Here is a 16,480-nt window from a genome sequence, read left to right as displayed (position 1 = left end):
ATTGAAAAATAATCATAATATGAATATTTAAACACAATTTTGAAAATGATGGCCGTTCATTTCGATACAGGCTTCAGTTCTTTTGTGCATATTATCGCACTATAGACTATTGCATCTAATTCCAATTGCCAGTTTCGTCCTTCGTACTAGTAACTCATGTTGAAATAATTCTGTACCTATTCTACGTACTATGAATTCAACTTCACTTCTGCCCGACCCGAAAATATAAAATTACTCAGACATGCTATCTACTGTCCGTCCAAGTGATTATGCCGCAGGATTGTAGAAAGGGAGGAAATCACGTGACAGTTAATTACTTAGCGAGGCCCTTTTATTTAAGTTAAATTAAACAGCTGTATAATATTACGTAAACTTCCAATTCCTAAGAGAAATTAATGTTTTCAGAAAAGAGCTAAGACAGCCCAGCTATTACAGGGGGGCGAGCAGAAGCAGGTGGGGGAAATCGGGATGCGACGTAGGCAAACGGACAGTACCTGTGCGAAAATATGATTCAATATTGAAAGCTCTTTCGTCACTGGAAAACGCGATCATATTTCTGGAACGTACTATACTCAGTAACTCAGTACTGCTTACTATCTGCGGTCTTGGTTCTGTGTGGAGTTGGAACTTCCTTAGTAGAAGGAGTGGGAGTGAAGTACATTCAAAAACTCAGGTACAATAAAATTTGAAGTAAAAATAAAATGATGTCCCTGTACAACCAGTGATGGTTCCTGTACTAACATCTTGATCAGTCTCGCGGATAAAAATCTCAAGCTTTGCTGTATCAGTAATGTCACTGCTGTCATCAAGAGCCAGTGAATAATATACGATTTTTCTTGCTTCTTTTTTTAACCTTCCTCTTGAATACAATCAGGAGTTTTATAAATTCTTCTCTCGATACTTGGTCAAGAAATTCGTAGTTTTTCAAAATTAAAAACTTCTTAAGGACAAGTTATGTAAGCTATTTTAATCGTTACTATTTTGAGAAATTCTGTTTCTTATCCTCGATAGAAATGAAAAAAAAAAAAAAAACTTTCTGAGAAGGCTAAGGTGAAGGCCGTATTTCACGTACAGTGAAGTCCAGTTTTGTTGACGTAACAACTAGTGTATTGGCCGATATGTTCATTGGCCAGCGTAACAGATTTTCGCGGAAATGTTCAGAACTCGCATAAACACGTTAGAATTAACCGCAAACCCGCGTAAAACTTCGTGGGGAAGCAATTTCAACTGGCTCATCAAAACAAAATTTTTGGTAACAAGATGTTAGTGTGAGTGCAGTCTGGTTTCGTCTTTTGTTTCGTAGCCACTAACAGTCGTAATTATGATGGTTTCTTAACTAGTAGTACACGAAACATTGTCAGAAAAACAACCGATTTGACGCTGAATCGGGTGTGGAGAGCGGTCGAAAGGTGGATTAAACACCGAATACAGTACTTCCGTATGCATTGCTTCTCTCTTTAATCATTTGTTCACTATGATAGTTGCACAGATTCAGTTTGAAATAGATTTTAGTATATTTAGAATATATAACGATTACAATATACCTGTGTATAACTGCTTCCAATATTATTTTAATATTAACAGAAGTCGAATTGATAGCAATAATAAAAGGTGTTAATATTGAAGTTACAGAGCGAGTTGGCTCAGACGATAGCGTCTGAGACTCGCTTTCGGGAAGTCTCGGGTTCAAACCCCGTGGTCGGCTATTTTGGCTGAGGTTTTCATGGTTTCCCTCAGTCACAAAGGCAAATGTCGGATGGGAATTTACATACCATGATTCATCACCACCACAATCACCAATATCGTAAACATGAATAAAAATCTAATAATCAGTTACATGAACACAAGCCATCTACAACACACAATAGGAATTGGAACTCAACAATAGTAACAACGGCCTACCAGTAAGTTATATCCACAGATCCTAAACACGCGATATGACCATAGGTGTTATAGCGTGTATAAAGAAAAAATAAATAAATAAAAATAGAATAGTATTTAAATTCTCATTCTATTAGTTCTATATCGAGAATCGAATGTACCTATATAGTATATAGTGAGGGTCACATAAGAACAGTTCCTAAACAGCAAATATTGCCGTCTTGTCAGTGTTGCCATCTGTTACAAGATACCACATGATCCTACGTACTAAATGACTTATTTACTTCCCGTACTTTGTGTTGGAAGGTTATTCTAAATAATTCAATAATATGTAACATATTTTCGTAGGCAAACTATACGGGAAAGGGATCAACATGTCAAGTATTTTGTCTGGTAATACGAAATTCATTGGTTTGACTAAACAATTGACTCACGAGACCTAACCTAAAAATGTATTTTGTTTGACCACATGAAATTATTAGTACTAACTCTGAAAAGTTACCTGACTGTAGTCTTGAATTATAACCACAATGTAACACATAAAATAGCTAATATGTATTAATATTAATACTGATATTAATTAATTATTAGTATGTTCAAATTTCATTAGCTTCCAGTAACCGGCTCAGAAATCTAGTACAATTTTAATGTCATGGAACTCCAGTACCGACAAATATTGTTGATATTTATCTCAGCTGCCAACATACCAGTTACAAAATCACTACCATTTGTAATATTTGTCAGTATCGAAATTCGAAACGAAGTTGGCAAAAGAAAATTCAGCCCGCAAATTAGAAAATCACCACAATCCACTAGCATATGTAGTAATGGGGGGAAAATGGTTAGGTTTCAGTCTTAGGGTATGAAGTAAGCTGACCCGGACTATACTGTGGAAGCAAACCGTTTAGGGTGAAGTGCTAAACAGTTTTATATTATGAACAGAGATCCTCTTTTATTGTAAAAATAAAACTTATAATTTCGTTTTTGCTATTTCAGAAGTCTGTAATGACTATCAGAGAAATCACAAAAGGTGTTAATATATCAGTAGACGATTTAATTGTGTTACAGTTTATTCTTCAGTACTCGACGATAGTTAAAATACAGAAAATTATGCTCACAATAACAGCTATTGTTACTGAAAATTAGCAACAAAACGTTAGTTCATTTGAAACCAATAAGAGGATAATTTCAACTAACATTTTATTACTAAATTCACTTTGTGAGGGAGGGAGTGGAAGTAGGTGTATGAAGTACTTTTACAAATAATTTACATGTACAAGGTGGCCCACTTAACTCTCTCACTTCCGATAGCGTGTAAAATATTTCAGATATACACAAACCGACAATTACAAGTTAAATTACATCGAAGGGGACATCTGATATGCGTAATAACAGTCCTTTGGGATAGGCGGAGTGTGATTCTTTTGGATGCCCTGGAGCCTGCAGAAACTGTAAATTCTGAACACTACTAGAAGATGCTGGCTAAGCTGAAAACCTGAATTTCCAGAGTCAGACCAGAGAAGAAAACCTTTCGCTTGCAACAAGATATGGCCAAACCCTCATACCAGTTTCGCTACCACAGAGCACGTTGCAAAATTTGCTGGACTGTCCTACTACCAGGGGCGGCCCGTCCTTATATGCTACAGTGCTACAGCACAATGATAATTTTTGCTCAAATAATGTATTTGCAATACCACCATAGTATCTGATCTGCCATTTGACAATTTTCCGTGGTTATGTTCATGACGCGTTATAGAGTGTTTAGTCTTCGCTCTTAGCTCTTTGGTGCCTCAGGGGATACAATGTGCTACTCAAAACTCTAAATGAGAATGTAGACAATTAATGCGCATGTGCGAAGCTGAAATCACTGCCCTGATTGGCTATTTTTACGCGGGGAAGTGCTGTAGTCAGCTTCAGCACAACACAGCTTGGAGATTGCAAAAGTAAAGCGTAACGAGAGAATGCTTGTTTGTGGAAGAACTCGGAACTATTTACAATGTAGGCCTATTTGGTAATTCAAGTGTCCGACTGCTGCTGCCGTCTACCTGGTTTTTGAGGTTCCTCCTGAATCAGTCAGCAAGCGACGGAGAATGGAATCCCAGAAAACTGAAGCCAAGGAAGTATGTGACTGTATAATTCAGAAAACTACTCACCGTTTCCAGTCTTTAAGCTATCTAGATGCAACAAAATTGTTAAACAGCAAATTTTCTGGCAATTTTTGGATAGCCTAATTTTCCTGAACGCGAACTTGAAGTTGTTGTCAACAGCTATACTGTACTGAACAAAAGAGTGTTAAAGACACAACTTTGAGTTCTATACGGAACACCTGCCTTCCGGAATATAGATAGAGCTGTTCAATTGTCACTATACATAGCCTCCAACAATTCACAGGATCCATTCTGTGAAGTAACACTGTCAATAGAAAAGAGTATGATATCCAAGTTGAAGGGTTTAACACAAGGGTAATTGACAGGTTCTGCAGTAGGAAGGAACGTCGTATGGATTTCATATTTCGTCACTAGGCGAGTCTCAAATTAAGATAAATACATATAAGTGTATACAGTAGGCCAATATAGAAATTGTAGCACACTCATTATTTTGACCACCAGCCGCTACTGCCTACTATATCCACCGTTTAGTCCGGATTTAGAGCATTTATCCATCTCTTTGAGCCTATGAAGGATGGACTACGTGGACAACATTTTTCAGACAAAGATGCTGTTTTCTAGCCTCTGCTGGTTCACATTTTTACGAGCGCGGCTAATAGGCTCTCGTTCATCTCTGGCAAAAGTGCATAACGAATGATGGTGACTATGTGGAAAAGTAACTGTATATAGCTGAAATCTTGCTCTATTTAACTGTATTATTATGTTCTCTGTATCTGTTGTAGTTTCTGTGAAAATAAATAGGCATTAATTTCGTAACGACCCTCGTATTACGCTTCGGAAATGGAATTCGACACTGCGAGACTAACACAGTTCAGCAAAGTGTTATTAACCGTATCTGAAAGAATGGGAAGCCAATCAACCTTTCATTGCCTCCGTAACTCGCAACATTCTGATTGTTTCTTTCAACGGATAAATAAATTCGTTTCTATTCATACTGTACGTAACCGCGTATATTTCAAAAGCGAAACGTAGTTAGTTGTACGTCTGTGATTGAAGTCGGCTTAACTGCTACTCCTGAACGACTGAGCTATCAGAAAAGAGTTCCGTGCGTGTAATTGCCTCATACTTCACTATGAAAAGCATGGAACATGGATTTTCGATCCCTGCAGAGTTTCTATAAAGCTCGTCCCCCGCTCAAACTTCAATTGAATTCAGCTGCTGCCGTGGAGTATTCCTGCTTCGCTTTCAGCGTCATTTCCGCCGCAGCTTTTTTCAATATGCGCACCCCTGGTAGACAGCCGCACACTGAGTAGAATTAACTGGGTGTGTTATGCACTTAGGCTACTGGCTAGGAATTGCTCACAGTTGAAAGTATCATGTATCAATGTTCCTGTCATGAAAAATTAGAAAATTAAGAAAACCACAGAAGCGGATGTTGTATGTAGAATCGAAAGAAATGAGTGTCACCTATATGGCACATCCTTCTTCACACTCTTGGAAATAACCCAGTTTATTTCTAGGTTAGTGGTGTTATTAACAAAATATGGTAAATGTTTGAAAATTTAATAATTCTTTTCTCAAAAAAAAAAAAAAAAAAAAAAAAGAAGAAGAAGGAAAGAAAAGGAAAACAGAAATTTCATAAAATTAATGTAGAAAATGAGTGACATTTAACCGCGAAATGTTGCGAAATTTAATGGTTTCATAGTCACACAATTGGTAATTAAAACATATGCTTTTTCACGAAATAATTATGAAAACAAACATAATTATTTTACATAATGATGGATCAGTGGAACAGAGAAAAATTCTCTCCGGCAGCGGGATTTGAACTCGGGTTTTCAGCTCTACCTGCTGACGCTCTATCCACTCTATCGAGATAGAAATCCGGTGTGGCTTAGTGGATAGAGCGTCAGCACGTAGGGCTGAAAACCCAGGTTCAAATCCCGGTGCCGCGGAGAATTTTTCTCTGTTCCACTCATCCATCATCATATGATGACGCAGAATTTCTGCACGGAAATATCATGTGTAATTCGGTACATCGTAAATATGATATGCGAAAAATAATCACTTAGTGATTTAAGACGGCGCTTATTCTGTCGGATCCCGGCCACTTAGTCACTCATAACGAGTGCACCTCTGCACATGTGTGGACATTGTGCCACTGTCATACATCTATGACGCAGTGCATGAGGGTATGCCACTAGATGGAACCCAAGAGGTGAAACTTAAACTGAGAGGATTCAATCCAACACCGGGATGGGAATCTGTTGTGGCTTAGTGGATAGAGCGTCAGCACGTAGAGCTGAGAACCCAGGTTCAAATCCCGGTGCCGGGGAGAATTTTTCTCTGTTCCACTCATCCATCATCATATGATGACGCAGAATTTCTGCACGGAAATATCATATGTACTTCGTTACATCGTAATAATATATGATATGCGAAAAATAATCACTTAGTGATTTAAGACGGCGCTTATTCCGTCGGATCCCGGGCACTTAGTCACTCATAACGAGTGCACTTCTGCACATGTGTGAACATTGTGCCACTGTCATACATCTATGACATAGTGCATGAGGGTAGGCCACTAGAGGGAACCCAAGAGGTGAAACTTAAACTGAGAGGATTCAATCCGACATCGGGATCTGAATCCGGTGTGGCTTAGTGGATAGAGCGTCAGCACGTAGAGCTGAAAACCCGGATTCAAATCCCGGTGCTGGAGAGAATTTTTCTCTTTTGCACTCATCCATCATCATATGATGACGCAGAATTTCTGCACGGAAATATTATATGTACTTCGGTACATCGTAATAATATATTTTAAATAAAATGAAAATTTGAAATTTTCTGCCTTCTGAAGCTTTGCAGTAGCTGTAAACAATGATTCTACAACGTTTATGTGTTCGTGTGCTGTGGTTTTCTATGCCAAACATTGATAACGAGAGAGAATATTCCGACATATAAAAATATGATATCTGATCAGCGAGTTCGTTTGTGGTATTGAAATGTTGAAACTGTTCTCAGCTTTTACGAGGCTCGTGCAGAAAGTGACTTTCCCTGGGGCCGTTTACAGAAAGAGAGCACAATTTCATGGAAAGATTTATTGGAACAGGTAAAGGAATAAATTGTTGAGCTATTTTTCAAAATATTCCCCAACGCAACTGAGACATTTGGGATCAACAAAGTGGTGCAGACGGCTATCACACACTGGTTCTGATCTCAGGCGGCAGACTTCTACGACACAGGGGTACAAAAGTTCATCTCGAGATATGACAGATGTTCCAGTTCCGATGGGGAATATATTGATTAAGCTGTTAAATAGAAGAAACACGGACATTACTACGAAGTGAAGCGGAGCGACTAGAAGCATTTGAAATGTGGATATGAAGAAGGATGAAGCGTGTGAAATGGACAAATAGAATAAGAAATGAAGTTGTGTTGAAAAGAGTGGGTGAAGAAAGAATGATGCTGAAACTGATCAGGAAGAGCAAAGGGAATTGGTTTGGTCACTAGTTGAAACTGCCTTCTGAAGGATGCACTGGAAGGAATGGTGAACGGGGGAAGAGTTCGGGACAGAAGAAGATATCAGATGGTAGACGACATTAAGATACATGGATCATATGCGGAAACTAAGAGGAAGGTAGAAAATAGGAAAGACTGGAGAACTCTGAGTTTGCAGTGAAAGACCTGCTCTTGGGCAGAACACTATGAATGAATGAATGAATGGAATATCTACTGCAAATTTAAAAAAAAAAATGTTGTTCTGAAATGCTTCTAGAAAGCCTTTATAAAACTAGAAAAAATATGGTAGCTCTTTAGAGAATCTGACTCTGATTCAAAATAATAAAAATGGGCTACATATTTTAAGGCCTCACCAAACATTAAAGTTTCAACACTGCTTAACTTAAGATGACTATGCACAAATTATAAAAGTACGAATGTTTAATCCTAGTTAAAATTTAAGATTTCAAAGTTTTAATATTACGTTTAAAATGCCTTGACATAATTAGCCTCCAAGATTGTTGTCTTTTGATCTGCTCTATCGCCACTGAGTCTTGTGCAAAAGCTAGACATTGATAATAATGAGACTCCTTCGTTAAGTGGTTATCATGGCGCAAGGCTATCTCTTGAGGAAACCTAAGACAATGGACATAATCCCTGTAGAATATAGTTGACCGCATCTTTGATGTAGAGATTAGCTTGGTTGATTATGAACCAGTAAGTCCCGCTTTCCATTTCCGGTTATACCAAAGACATTTTTCAAGGTATAGGGTCTGGGATGACGTCAACCCAGCCTTGTGATTAGAAAAATTGGGGAACCACTATAGACGGCCAACTCCTGTTAAAGAAAAGCCAATTAATAATGCCTGTAGGAACTCGCAGCACTGACTATACAGAATCCCTATCCCGTGTGATAGTTATGGAGTTGGTTGCTAGATGGCAGGTGCTCTATTCTGCCCGGCCTTGACCCCTCGTGTGGTTGTAGTGCCATGGAGTTTCAGTTTAATGTACAGTGTGTCCCGTAGAATCACTAGCACAAAGAAACCTGAATATCTCCTAAAGTAATAGTGACAGAATAACCGGACTTAAATTTTATGTTAGAAAAACTCACCAAGTTTCAATAGTTCTCCACATGTGCGCCTCTGGTGGCAATTTCAAGACGGTTTTCTATCTCCCTCCACGTGTTCCGCAGCATTACGGGTGTGACGGAAGCACAAGCTGCAGCTTTTGCACAAGTTGGATTTTGTATGCTCTATCGCAATCTTTTATGAACAATGTTGTGAACAGTCGACTTCGGAATGCCCAGCTCTGAACTGGCCCGTCGAATTGAGTTCCTTGGGCTGCGCTGAAATGCTTGCCTAACATCTTCAACTTTAGCTGCGGACACTGCTTTTTTGCCGCTTCCTTTCTTCCTTAACACAGAGCCTGTTTCTAACAGCTGATTATACCATTTCACAATGGTACGATACTCTGGAGCATTTGCACCATTTTCCTGCCTAAATCGTCTTTGCACTGCAATTGGGAACTTCAGTTCGGCTAACCAATAATAATATTTCACTTTCTGCTGTGCCGTGAATTCCGCCATTTTAACTCTGTGTTGTCATACCCCGAGCATGCGCAATAAAGTCATAATTTTCATTGTTACCAAACTTGGAGAGTTTCTACATAAGACAAGATGAAACAGTATTTCAAAATTCACTGAGTGACGAGATATTTATATTTCTTTGTGGTAGTGATTCTACGGGATAAAGTGTACAGTAGATGAAAAATAGACTACAGTAGAACCCCGATTATCCGTCACCCTATTAACCGATTGTCTTTCTCTCGCCCCTACAGAAATATATAAAGCTCTGTACCTTATATTAGCACGTTATTTTTTCGAGAGAGGATTATTACAAGACTTTGCCCTTACACAGTATGGTCCACTGTTCAAGTTGTCGTACTGTATAACTTCTGTATAAAATTTCTTCCACAAGTATCAAAAGAAATCGTGTTGTAGGCTACTATGTATCAAAAAGTGCAAATAGAGTGGTTTGGGGAACGAGAAACTGTGTCTCAACTCAGAATACGAAATTGAAATCACAACTGTTTGCAATTTAATAAAAATCAAAATAAAGCGTATAAAGTACGTAAATCTACAACATGAGACGTCCATTCTTCCTATCTTTCATCAGACAGCCATTGTAAGTAGTTTCCTTGCAACTAACAACTCGTTAACAACCAGACTTAAATCATAGAAATTCTGATCCACTACCTAGCTTGTTCAATACAAGACCATAGAGGAGCTTACGAGATTGTAAACGTTATTCACAAAATTTACGAAAATCTTTTATATACGGATTATCAGATTTTTTCGATTAACCGTTCAGCCTACCCCCTTCATTACCACGGATAATAGAGGTTCTACTGTATATCTCCATTCTCCTGTAGAGAATCTAATCCGGATTCCAAAACGTTGAAACAATATATAAATTTTCACATAAGAATTTAATCAATCAATCTTCTTAATGTATCCAGCTGTTTGCTGACAACATAAAATCCACTATAGTCCACTGTAGTCTATTCAGTTTTTGTTTTTCACGAGAAATGAGGGGTATTTTGATCGGTGTTCATTATATATGCCTGTTGCTAGCAGCCAGAGTTGGGGTGTAGTCAATATATACTGCAGGGCTGTGTCTTCTGCAACTGGTACTGATGATTTTAATTTACTTCTTTTGTGGTTTATGGATGGACAGTAGGGTGGCCCTTATTTTTCAACTTTCTGAAAGTTTAGCTCCCACCCCTCTATCTTGTTCCAATCAACAAAAAAACGATCTGTGCAAATTTTCAGCTCAATCGGACAACCGCAAGGCGACCCTCATCGACCATGAAGTTTTTAAATTTTAGCGCGGAAAATATTTTCTTCTAATATTATTAGATAAACCTATATTATTATTATTATTATTATTATTATTATTATTATTATTATTATATTTGTTTTATTCACTTATTTTGTAGCTAAATATGATCTTGTCTTTGATGAATAATTTTTCACTTATTGATTCAGAACTGTCTGTGCTGACCTGCTGACTGCTCGTGTAAAGTGACTTTCAAGACTTTTTTTCCTAGAGTTGTAAAATGGCATCAACTTCTTCAGGTAGTTCGTCACACAAGTTAAGACAATACTTTTGTGCGAGATCGTGCGTATTTGCTTGTTTTCCGCACAGAACCAATACGCGGTAAGTGTGAAATACCACATTCAGTATTCCCAACGTAACACACATAACAATTTCCCTCTTCTTACCGCTTAAGCGCGACATTCATTTTACTGCTTTAAGCTTTTAACATATTATTTTTAGAGACGTTTAACATAGTAATAATTATAAATTGGAAACTTACCACTGCAATTTCACCTAAATTGCACTGTTAATTATTGTTTTTAAATATTTGCAAAAATTAAGTAAACTCTACTACTCCACGAAACTTATTGCATTCCTGATACAAGTAACATTAAGGAAGCCGTGAAAAAATCAACAAGATTCCAGATGCCGATGTTATTACTGCAGTATGTTATATAAATAATATTGTTAAAGTATTAAAATGAAAAATAAATAATTACATAACCTTACCGTTTGTTTAAGTTCGCATTTATAGAATGGGGGAAAAAAAAAGACAGACGTATATCACGGCCTGCTGGAGTATAGTAAACACAGAAAACATTTTATAGCAACAATGTTGAAGAAAGGTATTTTGGTTTTCCAAAGTTGCCATCATTAAACAGAAACCAACATGGAGATTTCATTGGAACTAATTAGAAATTCGTATTTCAGGTATGTAATAAACGATTTTCGCACAAAATAATGTACGATACACGAGCGGTATGTTTGTTTTCATGTTCTCGGAAATTAAAAAAGCTCAACTACGTTTCGCTTTTTCAATATTTTCCTCGACCATGAAAACGTCAACATACCGCTCTTGTAACGTATATTACTATTATGTCTCTCTCGTTGGCTACATCTTCAATCAAATCATTGGAGCCAAAGTACCTTCAAACCGGCAAGTTTTAAGAATTTTCTTCTACAATGTACAAGTTGTAAATCTTACAACGAAGGAAAGTGTAGCATCGGTGATTCAAGAAGTTTTCATTTTTTGGCAAGAAGCACTAATCCCCACTAGAAAAAGTGACCACTGTGTCCATAAGTTATTCAAACTCTATGATGAATTAAAGGGTTTATAGAAATATTTGAGTAGAACTGCAGGCAAGGAAAAAGAAAAAAAGAGATATTTTTGTGGAAATTATGGACGATCTCTCTGACATAGCTCATTCATATGCTTTGGGAGAGATGAAAAATGAAGAGGATACGAACTTTAAACGATGATTTTTCTTGGCAGCATTCCAAAGAACGGGTATCGTTTCATATACTAAGAGCTGGAAGTCATGCTAGGTGAATAGCAAAAGCAATTTTTGCATTCCAGATATACTTGTTTCAAGATCAATTTCAGTTACCTCATAAGGAGAAGAACTCTTTAAGAAAAATATGTATTTTTCTTGTTCGAGTGCAGGCTATGTTCGAGCCTAGTTTTTGTCAGAAGTAATTAAAGCACCTTATCATGATTTCTTATTCATGCGTGAACTGATAAATTATCAAGATATTGATCAAGAAATCAGTAAAGGCTGCTGCAAATAAATTTTCCAAACATCTCTGGTACTTAGTTCACGAAACTGTGGCTCTATCCTTATTTGATGACTATGTTCCAACAGTGGTTAAAGAAAATATGGCACAAGTTATAATGGAAGCAGACGAAGGTGAAGAAGAAGAAAATAAACTGAAGAGCTACATTCTGCACCAAAATGATTTTTCTTCCTTTATAAATATTGAGTTTTCGTCTCTTGTAACTCCTAGTACTAAAATTTTCTTCACGAGATTTTCTGTCAGCACCGATGTGCTCGACAAAGACCCTTCAACTTGGAAGTATGGTCCTGTTTACAAAAGTGGAATTGTAAAACGTTACAAGATAATTGTTGTGAATGACGTTGCAGAAAGGGAAGTCAAACTCATTCAGGATTAATATTCTCACAAAAGATGAAACTGAGAAACAATTTGTTTTACAGATTGTTACCAGAGACTGTAAAAAATACCCAAATGCTACTAAATCCTCCCTTAGGAAAAAGTAATGTTCAATGTTCGTTCGTTTACATAATGTTTTGATTCTGTAGAAATTATTGTTGTAAATCAAAATGTGTTTCTCTTATAGAAGTTGTGTGCGTTACTAAGAAAACCAGATATTTCTTAAATTTTTCATTTTATTTCAGGAATTTTTCGAATTAACTATTGGGAAATTGCGTTCAGAATATTTTTAAACAATTGCTGGGGTTGCCAAAATGTCTACATAAATTCCTCTAAGAAGAAAAAGAAAGAAATGATCGAGATAGGGAAGAGTATACCGCTTTTGTATGGAATTATCATTGCGTACACTATGTTCCAACTTCAAAGCATTTGAGGGTCGCCAAGCAGTTGTCCGATTGAGCTGTAAATTTGCACAGATCATTTTTTTGTTGAGTGGAAAAAGATAAGGGGGTGGGAGCAGCACAATTTTAACTTTCGAAAAATTACCTATAGCTAAGGGCCCCCTGAATTGGACAGTATAAAAGAATGTGTTCCAGATCTTCATCATGATTATTACACCACAAACAAGTAGGATTATCAGAAATGTGAAATCGATGTAGGTACAATTGAGTGACAATGTGACCTGTTCTGGCTCTTGTTAAAAATTTTTGAACATGTCTGGGCAAGTTTTTGTACATTTCCAGGTCATTTGGTTTCTTTTGTACAGACTGTAAAATTTTTCCTTTGTCAGAAGAGAGCCAATTGTTTTTTTTATTGGGTTATTTTAAGACTCTCTATCAACATCTAGGTTATTTAGCGTCTGAATGAAATGAAGGTGATAATACCGGTGAAATGAGTCTGGGGTCCAGAACCGAAAGTTACCCAGCATTTGCTCGTATTGGGTTGAGGGAAAACCCCGGAAAAAACCTCAACCAGGTAACTTGCCCCGACCGGGATTCGAACCCGGGTCACCTGGTTTCGCGGCCAGACGTGCTGACTGTTACTCCACAGATATGGACAGCCAATTGTTGATCCATAGGTTTGTAAAATGAGACTTCACTGAAGCAAAAGCATTGAATAGAGATATCACTTGAAAAGGTCTTGGTTGCAAATATGTTGCCTGTTTTGCAATATTATCGACTTTCTCGTTTCCAGGTATACCATAATGACTAGGTGTCCATTGAAATGTTATTTCCTTTTGGAGTTCTTTTAGTTTAGAACATAAGAATTTAAGAAATAACTTTGAAAAGTCGAAGACCCTGACTGAACACGAATATTAATTATTTGTTAATTTTAATTATAGGTCTACTAGGATGCATATATATATATATAAGTTACTGCCATTAATATATATATATATATATATTAATGGCAGTAACTTATCCCACGGGTGTTTGAAAGTCACCACGCCCTTTAAAATGAGAATGAGAGCACGAAACAACCGCGGATGCATGTCAAAATTATTTAAGTTGGGATACCCATGCATAAGGTGTAATTAAAAATAGCAGCTCGGTCGAACAGTTCACTAGAATAACTAGGAAGCAAAACATTGCAGCCAAGTTTTTAAAACGGCCTCTTCTCAGGTGTGACGTTACTATTATTACTTCAAGGCGTAATTGGCGGTATGCGCTCTCTACCAGTTCAGCTGCAGATATCGGACTACACAGCTCTTCGAAAGGATTTAATCGTAATTGCGATAGTATACTCTGGGAATTTTAACAGGTTCAAACTGAACTGCGAATTTGATGTCACCCACAACAACTTGTTGCATTAATAACCTCAAATTAGGCCATTGAAATGTCCCTGGTATGTAATACGTGCTTACCAAGTTCGTTCAGAATTGGTTCGGCACATTATGAGTACTTATTGTTCAGGAATTAACAAGCATGAATGCATAGACATGCACACAAGTGCATAAATCATTTTAGTGGAACTACACTAACAACCACTAGGTTATTAATGTCGATGGAATTGGTGATAACGATATGGTATTTGGTGAGATTAGACCGAGGATTCGCCAAGTGATTATGGTGAATTAAGTCGATTCGCCATGTCATTATCTGACATTCGTCTTACAGTTGAAGAAAACCTCTGTAAAATCTAACTAGGTGATCAGTCCAAGTGGGAATCAAACCCACGTCTGACCGCAGCTCCAAATGAGTAGGCAGACCCGCCTATCTCCTGAGCTACGTTGATAGCTTTCATATAATGATACAACCGTACAAACGCCTGTATACAAACATAGGGCTACATATCTGCAACCATATAAATGTACATTCATATACAGTGTTTAAGGGGAGAGGATGGTATTTTTTGGTGAAAAATGACTAAATTTAAAAAAAAAAAAAAAAAAATTTCTTTAAAATACTCTGTGATATGTGTGGAATGCATAGCATAATATTTTTTTGGGTATTTGTGCCCTTATCAAATGTTGAGACGCCATTTTTAAACTTCCTGCGTTATGGATTTTTAAATCACTCGCCCCCTTTTATTGTTGTTTCCGGTAAATTGAATTAAAAAAAAAATTATAATGATAAAATACTCTTTGATATGTGTGGAATACATTGTATAACATTTCGTGGGTATTTGTGCCCTTATCGGTTGTTGAGACGCCATTTTTAAACTTCCTGCGCTATGGATTTTTAAATCACTCTCCCCTTTCTATTGGTTTACGGTAACTTCATTTTTTGCTACATTGCCAGACAAAAATGGATATAATTTCTGAACTATTAAAGATACATGCATGAAATTTAGAACACACATTCTTTAGACTATTAGGAAACTTTTCTCTATAACAATTTTGTTAATTTATTTCATTTTAAAACTACGTCCGTTTATTTGCAAGAAAGGAATTCAGAAAAGTGTTATTAAATTTTAATTATTTATTTTACAAACGTAGGGACTAATATCAAAATTCTGTTACAGACAGTTTGTAGAGCATGCTTTTGCAAGTACATTGCAAAAAACTGGATGAATCTATCTTTAAAAATGGTTTAGATATATCGGTTTTAGTAAAATCCTACATTGGGTATATTTTTTTTTCAAATCTGGGTCCCCAAATTTTTTTTTACATTTATTTTTAGTTGAGTTGCTACAGCTATGAGCTCTCTAAATACAAAAAATTAATATTTTACACCAAATAGGAAAAAAGTTTTAAAAAATACTATCCTCTCCCCTTAAACGATGTAAATGCAAAAAAAAAAAAAATAATAAATAAATATTAGTGATAGAGCATAAATTACGAACAAAAAGGTTTCATAAAGTTTTTCTGTAACTCTTGTGGTTTCCTTAGAACAAAACTGTTATCTATGAGTCTAACGTTTTTGGAAATGATAGTAGACCGCCATTATTTACTTCGGTCCGCCACGTACATTACAACTGCGGCGATATTCTTGTTTACAAATCATGGTAGTCGCGTGCCTGCGTATGCACTACCTGGGTGAATGTGCGCGTATCTACATGCATGCATATGTGCGTGTCTCAGTGTGACCGAGTCCTCTAGCTAACGTGCGTGCATACCTGTGCGCCCACTTGCGTCTGCTTGCGAGCGTGTGTGTGTACATGGGAGCGTGTGTATGTACTGTATGTGCATAAATATGCACACTTAAGCTGTATAAAAAATTTAAAAACTGCACTTCACTACTTTTCATGAAACTGCAACCGAGTTTTCATAGTCATCTTCAAGGTGGATGAAAAGGTATTTTCGTTCATATAGAAATTAGAAGTTACGGGTGCTGTGCATAGACATTTCAATAGCCCGCGTTATGAGCGTGCTAAACTAGCCCCGGCTATCGACTGATTACTTGTACAGGATTCATATCATATCATATATCATATCATATATCATATCATATCATATCATATCATATCATATCATATCATATCGATAACACTGGTTTATGAATA

The 16,480-nt window shown here is 36.9% G+C and overlaps 1 protein-coding gene across 3 annotated transcripts in view; it reads left to right on the top strand.

The window, feature by feature from the left end:
* LOC138704965 (uncharacterized) overlaps positions 1-16,480 on the top strand; it is a 521,080-nt gene that overhangs the window by 442,541 nt on the left and 62,059 nt on the right. The gene's annotated exons all lie outside the window — the stretch shown is intronic.

The sequence above is a fragment of the Periplaneta americana genome, chromosome 1, assembly GCF_040183065.1.
Source record: "Periplaneta americana isolate PAMFEO1 chromosome 1, P.americana_PAMFEO1_priV1, whole genome shotgun sequence".
Classification (NCBI taxonomy): Eukaryota; Metazoa; Arthropoda; class Insecta; order Blattodea; family Blattidae; genus Periplaneta; species Periplaneta americana.
Note: the sequence above shows the minus strand (reverse complement) of the source record. Positions and strands in the feature narration are given on the sequence as shown.